Source organism: Pteropus vampyrus, unplaced genomic scaffold, assembly GCF_000151845.1.
Source record: "Pteropus vampyrus isolate Shadow unplaced genomic scaffold, Pvam_2.0 Scaffold93, whole genome shotgun sequence".
NCBI classification, from domain to species: domain Eukaryota; kingdom Metazoa; phylum Chordata; class Mammalia; order Chiroptera; family Pteropodidae; genus Pteropus; species Pteropus vampyrus.
In genome coordinates this window covers 2,534,619-2,548,569 of record NW_011888874.1, presented here as the reverse complement: position 1 = coordinate 2,548,569, position 13,951 = coordinate 2,534,619, and the positions used below count along the sequence as shown (strand labels likewise).

Genomic DNA, 13,951 nt, shown 5'->3' with positions numbered 1-13,951 from the left:
AAAAAAGCAAAACGCTTCCTTGGAGAAGAACTGTGCAAATATCAAATGGTGACGCTCCTGTGATACATTTCCTCTCGTTACATCACTGGGGAATAACTTCTGAACCCAGAAATATGATGCACCTGTCATGAGATTTAGCAGCAGGAAATTACATTTTGACAAAAATTTCATCACCACATCAGCATCTACTGTACCCTTCCGTGTGTCGTCTCGTAAGATAAAACCCACCTAATCCTGTTCCCAGTGATGAAAAATGTAATTTTTAAAGCATTATCAAATAAGTCAACACTTGAGCAATGCTACTTGAGACCTATGGATTATTACATTATTGCATCCAGTAGGAATTTACATCTTCTGGACTCAACCCACTTAAACTATGCCTACTAGAGCTGAAAAACAAATACAGCTTCTGCTGCCTTTCATACTGTCAGCCTACTGATTAGTCTTCACTGTGAAAGCAGCTGAAAACAGCACAAGGTTATGATATAAAAGTACAATAGAGGGATCTGTACCCTTTCAGCAACGAATTTTTAGTTGAACCCACAAGATTAAAAGTTTTATCTTGTATTTAAATGCCTTAAAATTTCCTGCCAATTGGTTGAATCAAGAGCAACACAGTTATAAATATCTGGTTAGAGCATTACTAGCAGTTTCTACTTCTACTATGAAAACAGGAGTAAAATATTATTATATAAGTTGCTTGGCTATTGTCATATATTAAAATGTAACCAGAAAGTAAGTCTTCCGCATCCAACACACTTGAAAAAAATGATTACAGTAATGACTTATTTCCAATATAGATCATTGTTTGAAATCCTAGGTTGCTGATTCAACTAGAAAAAATCATTCATATGAATTCCTCTCCTTAAAGAAATGTGTCAAAACAGCATATTTCTCTCTCTCTTAACATAAGCGGCCGTGACTTAAAAATTCTTTAGTATAATATACAAAAATTCCTGAGTGTAAATTATTATAGTATAATAACAAAAAATGTTTCAATATTTAGATCTTTACTGTTCTTAAAAAAAAATCTACGACGAGAAAACATATGAAATGTTAACCAACTTTTCAAACCTTCTAGGCTTTCTCTCCCTTTCTCATCCTCCTAATTCATTACAGAGGGGGAGAAGTATGGCAGTTAGACAACAGAAAAAGCTCCTGGCTTCTCGGCTTTGGTTTCCAAAAGCTAAATCCTTAAGGGAATGTCACAGGCAAAGTATTTGGAAGAACCAGGAGGGGAGACTGATTCCTCTCAGAGGACAAGAAAGAGTCCCTTCCACTGGTAATAGAGGTGGATGAGGTGGAAAGAATGCAAGAGCTGAGAAGTCAACGGGTAGTTCTTTCTGTCCCTTGCAGGACGCTGAGCACGGCACCTGTGACATCTCTCTGTATCTTACTTCCTGGGTCTGCTTATGTCACACAATTATATTCAACTGCATACCACTACCGCGATCACAATTCATTTCTTCAGCTATCTTGTTGATGCTGATGCGATTTTTCATGGTACCACTAATTTAGAGCTGGGGAGTCTTCTGGAATGCTTACATCCTAACAAAACACTTTATAAAACGCTGCCAAAGTACCATTTTTAAGCATACCTGAAATCTGGCAAATGGACCCAGTAGGTTTTTCTTTAATCATCGGTATCAAATATATTTGTAGTTTTGGTGGTGTTTTCCTCATTTTAACAGTCACACCACGCAATCCGAGATGGACAAACGAGACCACTAATCCATTTGATGGATCGTGAAACCCCTTTTTAGAAGAATGTCCTGGCTTAGAGCTTGGGCTCCACAGCGTGGGTGAGATGGTAGCATCTACAGAAGCAGCGGCAGCATCAGCCCAGCTGTTAGCTATGGAAATCACCCAAGGAAAAGGAAAGAAAAGCTAAATCCACAGAGCTTCAAGTCTGGGACACGGGGAGAATCTCTGCTTTTCACAAGGCACAGCTGGGAAGTGCGGGCGAGCTGAGACTTTGAGACAGACCTAAGTGTTTAAAAAAAAAAAAGCATTCTGTTTTAAAGCCTTCAGACCATAACCACCAAAAGTAATCCATAAACATAAAAGTCTCGAGTTGGGATTGAACTAAAGGAACTAAAGTTAGAGGTAAGACCAAGATGTTTGCTACTTTATGTTGAAAGGAGAAAGCCATTTTAGCTCAAGAGAAGAAACCAGCAACTTTTAAAATAGGCCAGAATTGAGCTGGAAAGACTTAGTTTCACGGTCTTAAATGGCAAAGGGGAAGGGACCAGCCAAGCCAGCGGAGCTGCTTAAATAGCACTTTTGCCTGGTGCAAGTCACATGGGAGAGGGCCGGGGAAAATAACAAGGTTGCTGGCCAGGCCTGCTCGGGCTCGGGAGCGCCAAGGAAGAAAACCCAGGGAACGCTGCCAACGTGCGAAAGGCCACCTCGCTCCAGTTCCCCTTTTGTCCCAGAGAAAGACCTTCTGGCAGGGCTGGTGACTTCAGGAGACCACCAATGGAGAAAGGCACACGCGTTACGAAAAGGAGAGAAGAGGGGGAGTGACCAAGGAGAGACGTCAAGGCTGTGAGCTCTCACGGTGGTCTGGAAGCTCTTCAAGAAAGTGAGGCGCTGAAGGAAAAGGCAGATTCAAACAGCGACAGTAACAACAATTCAGTGTACTCTCTCTCAACGATTCAATGTATTCTGACACAGGTGTATTAAGGAAATCTGAAGAAACCTCCAGAAACCTTTTAAGGCAAAGAATATTCACTTTAGTGATTTCCCATTCTTTTTACTAACAGGGAGCGTGCTTATAAAAAGCAAAGAATAATTAAAAGATAAAGCCAAATGGGAGTCAGCACCATAACAGCCTCCTCCCCGCTTTCAAAGGTAAATCAAAATGTCTCAAATCTCTCTTCTACCCAATTATAATGTCCCCATATACAGGACAATCAAAGTAGAGGAACTCAAGAAAACAATCCCTCCACATTTCAAGTCAGACCACATGTGCTATGGGACAGGAAGCTTTAATTTTCACAGCGCTCAATTAAAATAAACCTGCTCCTCAAAGACACGAAGGTAATACGATATCATCCCCCCTACCTGAGTAAGAGCGTCATAAAAAGCAGCCTTTCTTCTGCTTTCACAGGAGCTATTTCTACACTATATCCTCCCTCGGAGGAATTACATTCCACTTCTGAGGTTTATATTGTAATTTCACATCGGTTTTCTTTTGAATGTTCAGAAATACAGGATATAGGTTTTATCGGTCTGACTTTAACACAAACCAGTAGACTTAGATTAGTTTACAATGTGGTGCAGATGGTAAAAAGTGTTTGCAGTACGGTTTCTGTAATTAGGCAGAAGGAAATCAAGCAGGCCTCGCCCCGTCGCCTTTACCTTTTGTGTTAACCACTAAATCGATTTTGCATTCTTTGCCTGCTCCCTGGAGCCTTAGCACAAATGGCTTCAAGAAAGCAAGTGCCGACTTTATGTTTGAGAAATTGTCCCCTACCCAATTGTTTCTTATCAACCATCATCAGCTTTTCCATAATAGCCCAAGAACCAGAGGCTAGAACAGCGTCTGGCCCTGGGTCTGCCATGGGCTGAGGTAAGGATCATTAACACCGCTGACATCACTTTTGGCAGCTGGAGAAAAGGGAAAACCTATGTTTAATCTATTTCCTACTCACCACAAGTTTTTAGCCGGAGTCCCCGATAATATGGGTTGTGGTTGACTTTATGGAAGAACTTGGTAATGCAAGAAAAATGTACTGAACTGAACAAGCATCTTTACAAGGAACCACGAGGTACCTCCGCTATATGGCCTTGATCTCCTTTCCCGTAAGTTTTTGGTCATGAAACTGGCCTAACAGAACCATTTCCAACTGTCCCTAGGAAGTTCAAGTTCAGTAGAAGACTTTCTCTACTACACACACCTAATTAACATCTCCTGGAAGCCATTATCGTAAATCACAACCAAAGAGGTTTTAACCTATGTCTTCCTTCTTGCTTCGAGAATACCACAGGTGGGACCTCGATTTCACTGGGTTATGTTAAAGATAAGCTCTAAGGTTGCTTGCAATCAAGTCATGCAATAAATGTGTGCTTTCCTGGAGTTATCACTACCTGAGTGATACGCGAGTCACCTGCATGCAATTTTGAATTCTAAAAAGTAATTTAGGGAACTCGACCCAAAAGAAGTTATTTTGAAAATGAAAATGGAGCTATTACATGGCCGTTATGCTTTTTGAAGAATGATCGATTTTAACTCAGAACTTATTTCCAACTGAAAATTTAAAAGGAGACCAAGACAACTTAGATGATCTCCTCTCTCACTGTTCTTTTCTCTGGATTTTGGGCGAGTTACCAACTTTCCTAAATCTCAGTGTTTTCATCTGCAATATGGGGGTAACAGTACCCATTTCATAGGGTTATCGTTGAGGTTAACTGAGATCATACATGAAAAGTTCTTATCATGGTGCTTGATTAATAAGTCCTCAATCGGCAGCTCTTATTGTAACTACTCTTATTAAGAACTAGAAATCCGTGAATCCCATGTCTTCTCTGCATACCTGAGTACATACCAGCCAAAAATGCCTCGGTAGAACAAGCAAGCAAGAATGAGTCTACAGACCAGATGACAGCCATGGGCTGAAGCTGAAGCCAAGATTAGAATGTGTCTTGGGAAGAGAGACAAAGTTATTTCAGGCAGGAGGGAGGTATGGGGAAAATGTCAGAACACAAAGAAAAAGAAAAAGTCATGGTAGTAAAGCTAAAAATATGACCCTGTGATACAATTTTAGACAAAGACCTACCTACCTACAAAGAGAACAGCACGAATTAAACATTAGGACAAATAGTAGTAGCATTTCTTCGAGCAGATCTTAAATTCATGCTCTCTACAGAATCACCATGGAAGGCAGCTTCTATTGCTTCCCCAGAAGACATTGAAAGCTTGAAGCCCACCCCCCACCCTTTTAGGCAGAAAGACTTATAATGTGACATAAAAGAATTTACAAAGAATTCCCATGAATAGGCTTAAATGGATGTTCGATGGGATTCTTGTACACCATTTCCAGGTTCTAAAGCATGTTTCTAATTGTTGGGGGGGCGGAGCTGGGTGGCTTTTGTTTCCGAATTCTTTTCTCCAATCTCTCATCGGAAGAAACTGAACAGGAGCGTGACGCAGCCAGTCAATGCTGCCTGAGTAACTTGACGAAAAATTGAAATTGCTGCCAGATGCACATGTCTAATCGTTGGCAGCTGGAAGCGGAAGGAAAAAAAAAAATCAGAAAGATAATCTGAAATAATTGATAATGTATACATTGCTTGCGTCTCTAAGGTCTTTGAAACAGACAATGGCGCAGATTTCTAAGTAACTGCAAACACCTCTTTGTCTCAAATAAGGAGGCAAGATTCTTCCGGTTGACAAAGAGGGGTTGACTTTTCACCTGCTGACCACACGACTCTCGGTCCTCTGCTTTGACCTCTTAGTCTCGCTTTCCCTTTGCTCTTGTTCCTTCTCTCTTTTCCCCATGATCTGACATCTCAGCCCTTTTCTTTGTAGTTTCGAAAGTGGCATTGGCTGCAATAAGTCCTCAATATGCTGGATTAAACGGCATCATGCTGCTCGGGTGCTGAGCTGGTTGCCTGGCTGAACCAGAAGCATCCTGAGGACAGTTGTGCCTAATTCTTAATTAAGAGATGGTGACAACTCTTAATGAAGGGATCCTGATGAAGAATATTCATCAGTGACCCTGAGGGAAATCACAGTCCCCACAGAGAGAAATGAGGTCTGTGAAGGTCCCCCTCAGGCCCAGGGGAGTTCCCGGCAGGAGCCACCAGGCCTTCGGCTGAACCACGCTGACCTAGCTCCAAGCATGTCACTAAATGCCCAGAGCAGTGGTTCTCGAGGTGGGTAGAAACAATGTCTCCCCTCAAGGCTATGCCCGGAATCATTTTAGATTGTTGTCACCACTGGGTTTGGGGTGAGGTGAAGGGCATGCTATTGGCATCCAGTGGGTAGAGGCCAGGAGTACCGCTGCATCCTACGGCACGCAAGGTGGCCACCTAGAACAGAGAATGATCTGGCCCAAAATGTCAGTGGTGCTGAGGTTGACAAACCATCCTCCAGAGCGACCGCCTTTAGCTGAGGAAATATAAGAAGCCACCAAACACGCTTGTCAACCAACTGTTTCTGGGGTCCAGGCCAACTCAGGGATGAGAGAGGGAAGAGGCATTCCTGTTCTGAGGCCTTCACTGATTTTGACTGTCACCCACAGTTTCAGGGTCCTACTGGGGGCCTCTCCATACTCACAGCCTTTCCTCATTTATCACTGCTGGACACTCACCTCTGCTGTGTCCCGCTCCCTCACGACCTTTTACTAGAAAACATCTAGTTAATCAGTTGACCCAGTCCCGGCCCACATTTTCACATGTCCCCACTCCAAAGGAAGACATGAGCCTTCTGGACACAGTGCCGAAGCAATGACGAGGGAGGGCAGAATATCTGGCAAACGCGCACGAGGAAGTCGGGAGCGCGGTGTGGTGCCGCTCCACCTATGCCGACCATGGAGAAGAGAAAGGTCAATGCCACGAGGAGACGCATGGTATGGCTCCCAGGTGTGTAGCTTCGCCCAGCTCAGCCGGTTCTTTCCATATGGTCTTGGACAAGGCGTCTGACCTTCCTTGCCTCCATAATTTAATAAAATGGAGAAAATACCTAGTTCTCAAGATCATTTGTAAAACTCAGTGAGATAAGAGAAGGAAGGAAAGGACATTATGAACAAGAAGACACTTTCCCTTATGTTCCTTGTGACTATTAGTCATGCTCGCCGCCCTCAAATATCTGAGAATTAAAAAAAAAGAAAAAATTAAGGATTAGGCTCCCTCTGCTCCAGAATTAGTTGAATTTTAAAAATTAATCCACTAACTTTGCTCTCTAAGTGGTTATGCATGTCAGAATACTGTTTCCTAGATTTTTTTTTCACTTTATGAAATAAATATCCATCTTGGAAGATGATTTATTACAAAAAAAAAAAATAGTCAAAGACTGATAGAGACATTCCAGTTGCTGTTTCTAAGAATAAGACGGCTTCCAAGGAAGACACTTTTAGGTCTGCTCTCCCTAAACTTACACAGCAGGGCGGGGGAAGGGCACACATCCCACCATCAATGAGAGCACACAGGCCTCAAACTTCTAAACGTCAGACAACGAACAGAAAGAAGAGCTTCCTTTCCAGGTGATTAAAGACAAAGTTTTTCAGACTGAACCCTAAAGTAATGGCAATAAGAACAGATCCTCTTTAAACACAGCCGCAGAAGCTGTTGTGGTCCCAAATGACACAAAGAAAACAATGGCTTCTATTCTTTCTAGACCGTAGCCTGAGACACTGACAAAATGCCTTCAGAATAAAACCTAACCATGCAATTTCACTGCTACCATCAAACAGGGATGGGCTATAATTAACACTTAATTAACAGTCCTGTGATGAGCTTTGCTTAATTCTGCTCAAAAATTGCCTTAGTTTTTTCCCATAAAACCACATCACAAACGGGCAATGGCCTACCTGTTCGTTTGGTTTTTCCGCTCTTTCCTGCCGTTAACAGTACAAGGAAGAGCATGACTACGGAAATGTTCATGTCAGGACTTATTTCTTCAGAGATGCTCCTCTTTCTTCCCACTCTGAGCTCTCTCCTCACTCCCACACATTCAGCAGTATGAACAGGGCCCATAAAGATAGCCACCGACTTGCTTACATCATTTCTTCTTGGATCCCGAGTCTTCAGACAGAGGGGCAAGGATTGACAGCAAGCAGGTCCTTGCTAATTTCCCATTCTATGCAGAGCTAGAGAAAGTCAATAGAAGGTGACTTGAGAACCATTTGGAGTCAGTAAATACGCAGGGACCCTTCGCAGTGGTGGCCTCTGTCTCTGCCTTTGGCCATTTAGTGGTTTACTAGCATTTCTTCCAGGGATAGATTCAAGAAATCAAAGAATAATGGTACAATGACTAACCAAAATATGCATCTGGAGGATAATTAGTCCAATTTTTGTTTTAGATGCTCCATTCCCATTTCTATAGGTAACTTCCACTACGTGACCAAGTCACCATAGAAAGCATTCTTAGATAAATATGAACAGAACAATCGAAATAGTTCCGGGCCTGGTATTATGAGAACTTCCTTGATCATGTGGGTGTTTAGTTAGACTCATCACTAAATAAGTTGTCTGAGCTCATGAAACTGGTTAGTAGTAGCACTGAGATGAGACTTGGGGTCTCCTCACCCAAAAGTAGTATATTTTCTAACCATGAGTCATTAAAATCTTAATAGCCCAACTATTTAAAAAAGCAAAAATGATCCTAATAGAAGAAGAAAGCAGGGCGGTATTCAGTAAAAATGCAAAGCAACACTCCTAGCAGACAACTCATTCAGCTACGAAATGGAGACTTCTATGGGTGAGGGGTTAAACACATGGCAGAAAAAGACCCCCAAACTCTGTGCAGTCTACGAGTTTATTGTATATGAAGAATATACATCAATGTACAGTTGACATTTAAACACGGGTGTTAGAAGCACCGACCCCCTGTGCAGTTGAAAATCCATGTGTAGCTTTTGATTCTCCCAAAACTTAACTATTAACAGCCCATTGTTGACCAGAAGCATTACCAATAACGTATACAGTCGACTAACACATATTTTCTATGTTATATGTATGATATACCATATTCTTACAATAAAGCAAACTAAAGAAAACATTATTCAGAAAATCATGAGAAAAAATACAGCGACAGTATTTACTGAAAAAGATCCATATATAAGTGGATCTGCTCAGTTCAAACCCGTGATGACCAAGGGTCAACAGCAGTTTGAAATATTTTAACATCATGAGTATTAAATTAACAGGAATTTGAGATAAATACCTTCACTATACTTGGTAATATTCGAGCCATTGTTATAGTAACATGTCTAGCTCTGGCCTTCCCTGTTAAGACAAAGTAAAGTACAGAGAAAATAACAAACAAATTCTGAAGGGAAAAAATAAAACAGTGCTTCTCAAACTTTAATGTACTTAAGATCTCCGTGGGGTGTTGTTGCAGATTCTGACTCACTAGTCTTGGGGTGGGGCCCAGGATTCTGCATATCCTAACCAGCTCCCAGGTGACCCCAGTGCTGCTGGTCTCAAGCCCACATTTTATGTAGCAAAGGAGTAAAGGACCTAAAAAGAAAGAGGAAACGTACCATTTAATTTATGTAAAAGAATAATAAGAGGGCTTAACTGGAGACTTGAAAGAAGGCAACAGTACAAGCCATCTGTTCTCCATCTCCCCAGGGGAAAATGTGCTTAAATTGCAGGAACAGCTTTGAATTGAAACATGAAGAAAAATTTCCAGGTGGAAAAAGTTCTCGAAAAGTTAACTGGAGAAGAATGAGAAACCTCTGCCTTGGGGTAACAAAAAGGTCTGGACGATCACAAAGAAGTGACCCTGGGGATGGCAACAATAGTTAGAATTCCTTAGAAGACGCCACACTGATAGGTTTTCCCCCCAATTTAGTGTTCCTTCAGGCTAAGGGAGGCTTTGACTACAGAATTGGGAAAAGGGGTAGGAAATGGACCCAGTACGTTTCTGTCTTTAAAAAATGAATGCAGATTATTTTGATGTCTGGCTGTCTTGATCAAGAGGAACTGAATAGGGCCATGGGTGTTAGCACGCAGATGGTAAAACCAAAATAAGCAGGCACCCCCACAACTCAATGGAACACATGTACCGTCTTTAACCAAATAAACCAGTAGGTAAACAATCAAAGGTGACTTCCCAACTCTACATCTTTACTACTGGAGGTGACCAGCAAGCAGATAGTAAAAGGCACCCAGTTGCCAACTCATGTCTCATCTGAAGTAATTGAATGGAATCAACACAATTAAATGATTATAATAACCTACAATACCTTCAACTTTGAAATATCAAAAGTAATGATATCAAAACATACTCTCATTTTTCCACGGAGCTTTAATTCATCCTTCACGATCTTTCTGAAGAGCAAGGATGATTCCACATGCAGAGACCTCATCCCCATAACCATACAGTTGTGTGCAGAAGATGATCTAGAAGTAACACATTTTGTAATATCAGGGGAAGCGGCAAAGCCATAATGATTCAAAATTTGGAAAAGGCCGAAAAATAAGCACAGAAGGATGGTATGTGTGTGCTAATAACTTTCATTCAGGTCAACGAACAGTAACAAGCTGGTCCCCATTTCCACAGGAAGGCAAATAGCCAGGTCCAGAGCAAGCCCTTCAGTCCGGTCTACTAGGATGTCAGTTACAAGGCTGCGTTTCCCCCATCAATGACGTTTTACTGCAGAGCACAGGCTTTCATTATCTGATGGCAACTTCATTCACTAGACCTGACCCTGTGCTCTGACCAGCAGCTGCTGCTTTACTGGTCTGAAAGAGAAGCGCAGGCAGGGCCAGCCTAGGCTGCTAATGGCTTTAGGAAATGGTAGGAAAATGACGAGGTGGCCAGAGGTAGTCCCCAAAACCACTGCTGGACAGTGCAATTCACACACAATTCACGAGCTGATTTCCTAATCAGTTGGGATAGAGTGAGAACACATTTCACCAAGGGTTATGGGATAGGACAGGAATAGAAATCACCTGCAAGGCACTTACTGTGGACCCCACGTGGTCACCAGACAGTGGTGAGCCCCTAGCTCCCTCAGCGCCATTTACTAGCACTCAGGTGCTGGATCAGCCTCAGTGAGCTGCAATTTCAGCACCAGTAAAACGGTGCTGAAAATGCCTAACTCATTGGGTTGCTGTAAGGATTAAATGAGATGGTGACTCACATGGCACAGACCCCAATAGTGAAACAATTATAAGACAATTAATTCGTTGTATCCAGTAGCAAGAAGCCACCAGAAACCATAATGGAGGGAGAAAGGCAAAAAAAGAGGAACCGAACGGGGAAAGAAGGTACTTGACATTGAAGCTCTCTGCTCTTTGCGGTATGATGACGTGTTTGCAGAAAGGAGCACCTCAAAAAACAGTTATCATTGAAACCCCAATAATTACACTCATCATGTGATACCACAGGTCTTAAATAAAGAATTTTGTCTGAGTTACAAGTAAATATTTTATCACTGGGTATGAAGGTGTTTCCTATTTTGCTTTGAACTTAAAATTTTTAATAGTTGACCCATTATTTTAAATGGATTGTCCTTAGCAATTATAAATCACCCTAAACTTCTGTAACCTGAATTTTTCCATTTCATTAGCTGGAATGTAAAATTATATCTAGGCATGGTAGAATCTTATCACACTCTAAATATACCATGAAATTTAATTTTCTGAGACTGTGAATAAACTGCCATTTGATTAACATCCCTTAGCAAATTGTTCTATTTTCTTATCTCTAACTCTCTACTTAATTTATCATAGTGTTTTATACATAATTGGCAGTTAATAAATAACTGTTTATACTGTCTGAAAAAGTGTTTATACGAAAATCGTATGTACTCACATACATATCCTAAGGTCCATGTGACTTAGGGGTAATTTCAGCAAAAATAAATAAATAAATAAATAAAATGCATTCTTAAGTTTTTGCGAAGTTTCCCTCACATTTTGCAGTGAGTAAAGTAGGGGCTTGCTAGCCTTTTAAAAGTGTTATCTGCTCCTCCTGCTAAATATATATATATATATATATACACACACACACACACACACACGTATATATGTATGTGTGAGCGTATATAAATATATATATATATATACAATCTCAACCTAATTTTTAAAAGGTTGAGCTACAAATTAAATATCATCACTAACAAAATAAAGCAATTTTAAAATTGACTATAATTGCTTTCAAATTACACTCGTATCCTCCTCTCTCCCTGAGTATTTGAGAAAAACCACTCCTGCAGTAAACATATTACACACACGCACGCACACGCGCGTGCACGCACACACACACACACTCCATCAAAAATAAAGCCAAAATTTGCTATATGTCAGGCACTACTTAGGTGTTTTAATGTGTATTAATTTATTTAATTCTCACTACTATCCTGAGATTTTATTAGGATTCCTGTTTTAAAGATGAGGAAAAAGGTTCAGAAAGAATAAGTAAATTCCTCAAGATCTCAAGGCTAGTCAATGTGGCACTTGTGATTCAAAATCCATGCTCTTGACCACAAATTTCTAGAGGACGCTATAAAAAGTGTGGGCAGAAGTGCTGTCAAGCCTCCCATCTAAATGCAGATCCCTGGCATACGCAAAGTTATTTTTCTAAAAGGAAACGGGGGCAAGCTTCATGTTTACAAAGGGTAATGAGAAATGACATAGTGAAATGCCATTCTGATAAATCTGAACTAACTAAGCTAAAACAACTTTTACATAATAGGCACCTGGATATCAGAAACACCTTCACTTCTAGAAAATAGTCTGCAAAAGAGATTGCCATCATAAAAACACACTTTTGTACCTTATTATGTGCCTGCCCGTAAAAAACACTAACTATGAAATCTCTTGTTTCTTGAAGAGTCTAGACGGTAGTAGATGCGAGCAACTAGGTGTAACTAATAGATTCAACACACACAAACAGAGCTGCAAAGTAAACAGGAGGCATGACATTTGTTGGTCTCATAAAATAGAAACCCTTTTCCCCCACGACGATAGCTGTTCTGGCCCACGGCCTCCAGTGCAAGATCTAGTACACTCAGGAATATTTTTACCCGAAGACTTTTCCTTCGGTCCTTCTGTCCTTTATTTAGAAAGCCAAACTAAAATCCAGAACAAGTACCCTTAAAGTACCCATAAGCCATGCACTATAATAGGTAGAGAGCCCTTTGACATTAGAGGTCAGGAAAGAACAGGAGATTAAAAGTCAATCCGACACAGCCACATCTCCCCTCCCCAATTGTTTACATTCTCAGACATCCACTTTTTACAAATATTCTCTCCGTAGATCAAAACAGGCTGTACTCTGAGAAGGGGAAAACAATGACATCAGCTTTAAGATATTATACGGTTTACATATAAACAGAGCTGAGTGATGCACATTATTCTAGCTGGTGGCAGCTGATCTGAACGGCTCAAATGGAGAGCTGTAATTGTGTTCATTATCTCTGTCCAATGAAAACTCTAAAATACATCCCTAACTTTTAACAGGGTATCTGGCTTGAGTATATGTTCCCTATTGTAAGGTACAGGATACAATTGGTTTAACAAATCAACGTAACCCAAAAAGTTTTTGCCACTTGAACTTGGGTGGCTCTAGGCCTGGATGATACTGGATGCAATTATGGGGGCGGGGTGGGGAGGCACTCTGTCCCTTTATCCCCTACTTCCCTCCCTCCAGCTTTTCTCCCTTTACCTGAATATCTTCTTCCTATCAATTAGTGCCACCCATAAATATTTGTCAGCATCATTATTGATATTTAGGCTTAGAAAACTGAGTGGCCCTATATCAATAACTATTTTTATTGTTGCCTTCGAGCATTAAAACACGAATCTAACAAAAAACTAACCTTGAGAGCATGGATCATCTCCTCCCAACGTCATAATGTGGTTAAACTCTGATGTAATACAGAAATAATTACAAAGAATCAGACTATTACTTTGATTCCGTTCTTGGTTTCCAAAAGGGTGTGATGATATACGATATTTTCTAAGATATCTTTATGTGCATAAATTATATACTGCCAGAAATACAGAAATGAAACATAAGAGCATAATATTTTTAGAGTGTAAAAAAAAAGGTGTCAGGGAAGAGATAAAGTTAAATTATCAGATGCAAATGGTAACAACCTTGTAATTAGCCAGACAGGACACAATCCTATCTAATATTCCTAAAATATCCAAGGAAGTAGTATTTTTGAGGGTCTACAGCTAGATACAAGGATTGTCTTTGAAGATACGTTTGCACATTCCTTTAGCAAAGATGCTCAGTGCACATTACGAATTATTTTATCCAGTAATT

The 13,951-nt window shown here is 40.7% G+C and overlaps 1 protein-coding gene across 3 annotated transcripts in view; it reads right to left on the bottom strand.

Moving 5' to 3' along the window:
* Positions 1–13,951, bottom strand: part of IRS1 (insulin receptor substrate 1) — a 58,719-nt gene that overhangs the window by 8,295 nt on the left and 36,473 nt on the right. The window contains exon 2 of one of the 3 annotated variants that reach the window (XR_002781299.1): positions 8,891–9,186. The exons of 1 other annotated variant lie outside the window; for it this stretch is intronic. The gene's annotated coding sequence lies outside the window, so the exon portion shown is untranslated. Of the gene's footprint in view, positions 1–7,535; positions 7,815–8,890; positions 9,187–13,951 lie in introns of all 3 variants that reach the window. One more of the 3 variants, XR_002781300.1, reaches the window with a different exon arrangement.